The following is a 7,819-nucleotide window of genomic DNA, read 5'->3' as shown; positions in this document are numbered from 1 at the left end:
CCCTCACTTTCAGGCACCCCAATCAGACGTAGATTTGGTCTTTTTACATAATCCCATACTTCTTGCAGGCTTTGTTCATTTCTTTTTCTTCTTTTTTCTTTAGGTTTCTCTTCTCGCTTCATTTCATTCATTTGATCCTCAATCATTGATACTCTTTCTTCCAGTTGATCGAGTCTGTTACTGAAGCTTGTGCATTTGTCACATATTTCTCGTGTCATGGTTTTCATCTCTGTCCATTCGTTTATGGCCTTCTCTGCATTAGTTATTCTGGTTATCAATTCTTCCACTCTTTTTTCTAGCTTTTTAGTTTCTTTTTGCTGGGTACATAATTCCTCCTTTACCTCTGAGAAGTTTGATGGACTGACGCCTTCTTCTCTCATCTCATCAAAGTCATTCTCCGTCCAGCTTTGATCCATTGCTGGCGATGAAATGCATTCCTTTGGAGGGGGAGATGCACTCTTATTTTTTGAATTTCCAGCTTATCTGCCCTGCTTTTTCCCCATCTTTGTGGTTTTATCTGCCTCTGGTCTTTGATGATGGTGACGTACTGATGGGGTTTTGGTGTGGGTGTCCTTCCTGTTTGTTAGTTTTCCTTCTAACAGTCAGGACCCTCAGCTGTAGGTCTGTTGGAGATTGCTTGAGGTCCACTCCAGACCCTGTTTGCCTGGGTGTCAGCAGCAGAGGCTGCCGAAGATAGAATACTGCTGAACAGCGAGTGTACCTGTCTGATTCTTGCTTTGGAAGCTTCCTTTTGAGGGGTGTACTCCACCGTGTGAGGTGTGGGGTGTCGGTCTGCCCCTAGTGGAGGATGTCTCCCAGTTAGGCTACTCAGGGGTCAGGGACCCACTTGAGCAGGCAGTCTGCCCGTTCTGAGATCTCAACCTCTGTGTTGGGAGATCCACTGCTCTCTTCAAAGCTGTCAGACAGAGTCACTTGCGTCTGCAGAGGTTTCTGGTTTTTTGTTGTTGTTGTTGTTGTTGTTGTTTAGCTGTGCCCTGTCCCCAGAAGTGGAGTCTACAGAGACTGGCAGGCCTCCTTGAACTGCTGTGAGCTCCACCCAGTTTGATCTTCCCAGGGCTTTGTTTACCTACTTAAGCCTCAGCAATGGTGGGCGCCCCTTCCCCAGCCTCGCTGCTGCCTTTCGGTTAGATCCCAGACTGCTGTGCTAGCAATGAGGAAGGCGCCATGGGCATGGGACCCTCCCGGCCAGGTGTGGGATATAATCTCCTGGTGTGCCCATTTGCTTAAAGTGCAGTATTGGGGTGGGAGTTACCCAATTTTCCAGGCATTGTGTGTCTCAGTTCCCCTGGCTGGGAAAAGGGATTCCCTTCCCCCTTGTGCTTCCCACGTGAGGAGATACCTCGCCCTGCCTCAGCTCTGGCTGGTTGGGCTGCAACAGCTGACTAGCACCGATTGTTCGGCACTCCCCAGTGAGATGAACCCAGTACCTCAGTTGATAATGCAGAAATCACCTGTCTTCTGTGTCCCTCGCACTGGGAGCTGGAGACTGGAGCTGTTCCTATTCGGCCATGTTGCTCCGCCCCGAAAGCCTACTCTATTTTTTTCAATGTTTTTCCCCTTTTCAGTTTTGGACATTACCATGAGATATTCTCAAGCTCAGAGATGTCTTTCCTCAGCAGAATCCAGTTTACTAATAAGCCTGTCAAAGGCATTCTTCATTTTTGTTACAGTGTTTTTAATCTATAGCATTTCTTTTTGGTTCTTTCTTACAATTTCCATCTCTGATTAAACTGCCGATACATACAGAGCATATATACTAACCTGTGAATGCTGACACACACATCTATTTTTTTGTGTATCTCTGAATTCATACTGAAACCCTGGATGCTATTTCAGCACCATAGCATTCATTATAATCTGCATCTTTTTATGTTATTTTAGGTTCTGGCGTACATGTGCACAATATGCAGGTTTGTTACACAGGTAAACGTGTGCCATAGTGGTTTGCTGCACCTATCGACTCATCACCTAATTATTAAGCCCAGCATGCATTAGCTCTTTTCCCTAATGCTCTCCCCCACCACCCTCCCCTGACAGGCCCCAGTAAGTGTTGTTCCCCTCCCTGTGTCCATGTGTTTTTATCTCTCAGCTCCCACTTATAAGTGAGAACATGTAGTATTTGGTTTTATGTTCCTGCATTAGTTTGCTGAGGATAATGGCTTCCAGCTCCATCCATGTGACTGCAAAGAACATGATCTCATTCCTTTTTATGGCTGTGTAGTATTCCATGGTATATATGTATGGTATTTTCTTTATCCAGTCTATCATTGATGGGCATTTGGGTTGATTCCATATCTTTGCTATTGTGAATAGTGCTATCTGCATCTTTTTCTTATTGTAACATTTCTCTGATAGAAGCCTCATTATTTACACTATATTTTCTCAGTTCAACCTTATTATACTCATAGTTCAGAATTGATAACACATACCCCTGTCAGAGAAAAAAAATTACAAAGTAGAGTACAGTGTTTACATACAATCATTTTTGTCTTTAGCTTTATAGTAGCCAATATTAACGCTTGTCCAAAGTTATTTAGGTAATCTCCTTTCTTTACAATCCCACATCCTGGGTGACAGTTTTTATAATTTACATACTGTGAAATTAACTCGGTGGATTCTAATGGTTTTGACAAATGCAGAGTTGTGTATCAACCACCAATTTCTTAGTTCCTCTCCACCCCAAATTCTTTTGTCCTACTTCTTTGTAGTCAATTGCTCCCACCCCCACCCCTAGCAATCATTTACTATTTTCTGTCCCTATAGTTGTGCGTTTTCCAGAAATTTATATAAATGGAATCATATAACATGTAGTCTTTTGGGTCTGGCTTTTTTCACTTACCAAAATACATTTAAGTTTTATGCATGCTGTTGGGTGAATCAACAAATGTTGAAACAACAAATTGTTGTTTGTTCCTTGAACTGGCTTTATATATGGGTAGATGTTCACTCATTTACCAGTTGAAAGACATCTGGGTTGTTTCCAGTTTGGGGTAATTATAGATAAAGTTCTATAAACATTCATATACACATTTTTGCATAAACCTACCTTATCACTTCTCTTTGATGAACACCTAGAGGTGAGTTTGCTGGGTCATATGATACATGCATGTTTATAAGAAACAGTCAAACTGATTTCCAAAGTCGCTGTACCATTTTGCATTCTAATGAACAATGTATGAGTGATCCAGTTGTCCCAGACCCTTGCTAGTACGTGGAATTATCAGGCTTGTGTGTGTAGTAGTTTTTTTTGTTTGTTTTTGTTTTTCTTTAAGCCATTCTAGTAGGTATATAGTGGTATCTTAGTGCGTTTTTAATTTGAACTTCTGTAATGACTACTGATGTTAAGCATCTTTTCATGTGCTTCTTCACTATCTTTTCTGGGTTGAAGTGTGTCTCCTCCAAAAATGAAATTCTAACTCTCGCTACCTATGAATATAATCTTATTGGAAAATGGAGTCGTTGCAAAAGATCAAGTTAAGGTGAAGTTATCAGGATGGGCCTTAATACAATGTGACCGATGTCCTTATAAAAAGCGGAAATTTGAAAACAGATGCATGCACACAGGGAGGATGCTGTGTGAAGATAAAGACAGCTCCACAAGCTGAAGAACACCAAAGATCACCAGCAAACCACCAGAAGCTAGGACAAAAAAACAGAACCGATTTTCCCACACAGCCTCAAAACCAGCCCTGCTAACACCTTGATCTTGGGACCTGTGGTCTCTGGAACTGAGAGATAATACATTTCTATTGTTTAAGCCACCATATTTGTGTACCTTTCATAGTAGTCTTAGCAAATTAATACACTATCTGTATATCTTTTTTGGTGAAGTATCTGTTTAGAACTTTTACCTATGTTTTTGTGGTTGGGTTTGGTTTGCTTTGGTTTTCCTATTGCTTGCTTACTGTCTGTAAGCATCTCCCAGCCACATTTCCTTGTTAGTCATTATAGTTCCATGATGACTACAATTAAAGAAGTCTTGGCCAGGCGCAGTGGCTTGCGCCTGTAATCCCAGCACTTTGGGAGGCTGAGGCAGGTGGATTGCTTGAGGCCAGGAGTTTGAGACCAACCTGGCCAACATGGCAAAACCCCGTCTCTACTAACAGTACAAAAATTAGCCGAGCATGGTGGCATGCACCTGTAGTCCCAGCTACTTGCAGGGCTGAGGCAGGAGAATCACTTGAACCCAAGAGGCAGAGGTTGCAGTGAACTGAGATCGCACCACTGCACTCCAGCCTGGGTGACACAGAAAGACTCCATCTCAAAAAAAAAAAGAAAAAGATGTCTTAACATAGATATTGGATAGGATGGAGAAATACGCCTGGCCACCCTAGAGAGCATCTATCAAGCTGCGTGCTGTGTTTATGAGAAGGCTGGGGAGGGATAGTATGGATGAAAGCCCTGTGTCTGTACAGGATGAAAATCTGCAGTTGCATGCAAAAGAGCATTGAATGACAGAGGAAAGAAAGCAAAAGCCTTAACAAATTGAAGGAGTTCTGATGTTTTACTGTACACTGCAACCCTTTCAAAAGCATGTTATCAGCATGTTTTTAAATAGTGTTTTTGAAGTTACTAACTCGTGATTGCAAGGTTCACTTTCCTCGACTCCTGAGCTTCCAGAGGTCTCCCCTCCACTTCCTATCATGAGGATCCTCTCACACAGCGATTCTCAGAGAAGGCCTTAGATTATAGTTTTGTATAAAAGCAAGTCTGCAAATGTGAGATATTTAGAAGCTGGGATGTGGGTTCCCCAACCTCTGACTGAATATCTCCCTCCTGCCTTGAAGGGCTTTTAAGAAAACTTTCAAAATAGACTTTATTATTTTAGAGCAGTTTTAGGTTCATAGCAAAACTGAGTGGAAAGTACAGAGTTCCCGTATGCCCCTCCCCCAACACATGCACAGCCTCCCCCACTATCAACACCCCCAGCCCGAGTGGTACATTTGTTATAGTTGAGGAACTTACATGGACACATTATCACTCAAAGTCCATGGTTTACATTAGGGTTCACTCCTTCCATTGACTGTACAGTTTTTATAAATCATAAAGCCTTTATTTCTAATATGTCTGTGGTCTTATTTTACACAACAAGTTTTTCCAGAGAGATATGGTGGAAATGGGATGGGGCTGGGGTAGAAATCTACCATCTTTTCTCTCTGAATTTTCCTCCTTCCTTCATTAGATTTATCCAAGTTTGGCATAGTGGAAATTCCTTCTAGAATCTGGCATGTTGCTAAGTAATATTACTAGTTTCCAGCCCTGTTAAAATGTTTTTTGTATGTGTTCCCGCATAGTATTTCAAGGAGGCCTAAGAGGAGAATGAATCAGGGATTGCTAGCTTTCCACCAACATAGCTTGGAAGTTCCTTTAACTCTTTCACAGAGATAGAGAGTCCCTCTATACCTCTTTTTATGCTGTTCCCACCTTCCTGTTTTTCTTGATCTGGCAATTTCCTACTTATTTTCCAAGACTCAGCTCACCTGTCTATCCTCTCCATAGGAAGACTTTCCTGAACTCCTAGGCTGCATGTCTTACAGTGTACTCTGTTTCAATCTGTTTTCACACCTGTTACACTGAGTGCTAGATTATGGGGAAACACCATTATTCATCTTCAATCCTTATCCCATGGCAAATTGCCTCTGGAAACTCTAGTAGATGTCTTATAAGGGTGACTTTTGTTCAGGGAGGAGAACACCTCCATTAAATTACAGAGGGATTTGAATATCCAGCATTGGAATATGGGACGGGATGACAGAGTGCTGTAGTGTTCTCTTATTTTTAATTCTGATTATACATTATTGTTTTGTATTTAAAAAGTAAGAACATCTACTTATGTATAGGTTAACCTAGACAGAACTTTATTAAAATGCTCTCTTTAAAAAAAATTAGGTACAGAATACTTGAAAATCCATTCCTTTTATTGATTTTATTACTGTTGCATAGAAATAAAAAGTTTCACACCCCATACTTTTACTAATAAATGTAAATAAGAACAAGTTCTTTTGAACAATTAAAACAACCAAATATTAATGATTTTCAATAAAATATATTTTGAAATAATTATGAAGCCATAAAAACTAAAATTCGCTTTATGCTAAATCATATTCTCTCATAATGTAATTATTTATTTTTTTTTAAAAAAGGAACCACCCAATAAGAGTTTAATTCATTAGGAAATTTTCAGCATTTCTCAGTGCAATAGAGTGTTTCTACTATACTTCCTGGCATCATTCCTTTCCTTAGCACTTATCTTCACACTGGAAGAGGTGAACCAGGTGATTATGCCCCCTGCGGAGGCTGGTTCTGCCTCTGAACAGTGACTTGGCATGGCAATTAGGTTCAAAATTACCTACATTTACCCTAACGATTTCTTCAGAGCTGTCAGTCTTCCTGAAACTTCCTAAAACTACCCTAGCAAATACTTTTTCCTTTCTGCAAATACTGTTACTCAAACCACTGTATTTACCCCATTCTGAGCTTTCCATTCTCTGTTAACAATTTCTCAGGTGCTCATGAAGTTGTAAAGGACAAGACTCCTCTCAGAAGCACATACTACTCAGAAGCTCAAAGCAAATTAGGTTAGTTTACAATCCTTGCTATAGGCCAGAAAATGAGTATTGAGTAAGTAATTTTCCTCATTTGAAAAGGAGAAAACAAGTACAAAAAGAGATTGAGTGATTTTTAAACAATCCTCTACATTTATACTTGTACTTTAAGGATTAAAATGTAGCATATAGTCTGATGCTCAAAACCAACTCTTTTTGAGAACAGATATCATTTTACAAACAAAGACACTGAGTCTCAGAGATTCGAGTCACTGTCTAAGGTAGTACAAATAGCAATCTATATTATTAGAACTTCAACTCAGGCTGGCTATAGTGGTTCAGGCCTATAATCCCAGTGCTTTGGGAAGCCAAGGCAGGATTCAAAAGCAGCCTGGCCAATATAGCAAAAATCTGTCTCTACAAAGTATATTTTAAAAAATAGCCAGGTATGGTGGCACACCCTTCTAGTCCCAGCTACTTGGGAGGCTGGGGCAGGAGGATCACTTGAGCTCAGGAGGCTGAGGCTGTAGTAAGCAATGATCATGCCACTGGACTCCAGCATGGGTGACCGTGAGACCCCTGTCTCTAAAAATAATAGAACTTGAACTCAAGTCCTTTGATTCCCAGCACACAGAGCCTTTCCTTGCCACATCACAGTGCCTCTTGCTAACTTGAACATGGTGAGGAGCAGTGCAGCAGTCTGTATACCACCAACCAAAACTTGACTCAGTGGATGCTATGTAGATGCATGAAAGTCTGAGTAAAATGAATCCTATTGTCTTGAAAGAGGAATCCATGTATCATTTTCAATGTTGTCCTAGATAATCCTGATGTGCTTGATAAATAACAGCTGGTATGTGAATAACCATACAATTGCCATAATTATAAACAGAATTACAAATGATAATAGACTGGGGACAAACTACTAAGCAGTATGTTGAATATTAAAATGGTACATATGGGAATCTATATTATTCAACCTTCCAAAATGCATATTAAAGAACAATCTTGGTTAAAATATCAATACAAAATGATTTTAAGATTCTGATTTCTTAAAATAAATTTTCCAATTTTATTGTTTAAAAATATAAAAAATGATTTATTATATCGGCCAGGTGCGGTGGCTCACGCCTGTAAAAACTTCGGGAGGCCAAGATGGGTGGATCAGGAGGTCAGGAGATTGAGACCATCCTGGCTAACACGGTGAAACCCAGTCTGTACTAAAAATACAAAAAATTAGCTGGGCATGGTGG

Source organism: Theropithecus gelada, chromosome 7b (genome assembly GCF_003255815.1).
Source record: "Theropithecus gelada isolate Dixy chromosome 7b, Tgel_1.0, whole genome shotgun sequence".
Classification (NCBI taxonomy): Eukaryota; Metazoa; Chordata; class Mammalia; order Primates; family Cercopithecidae; genus Theropithecus; species Theropithecus gelada.
The sequence above is the reverse complement of the archived record's forward strand: the minus strand, read 5'-3'. Positions refer to the sequence as shown.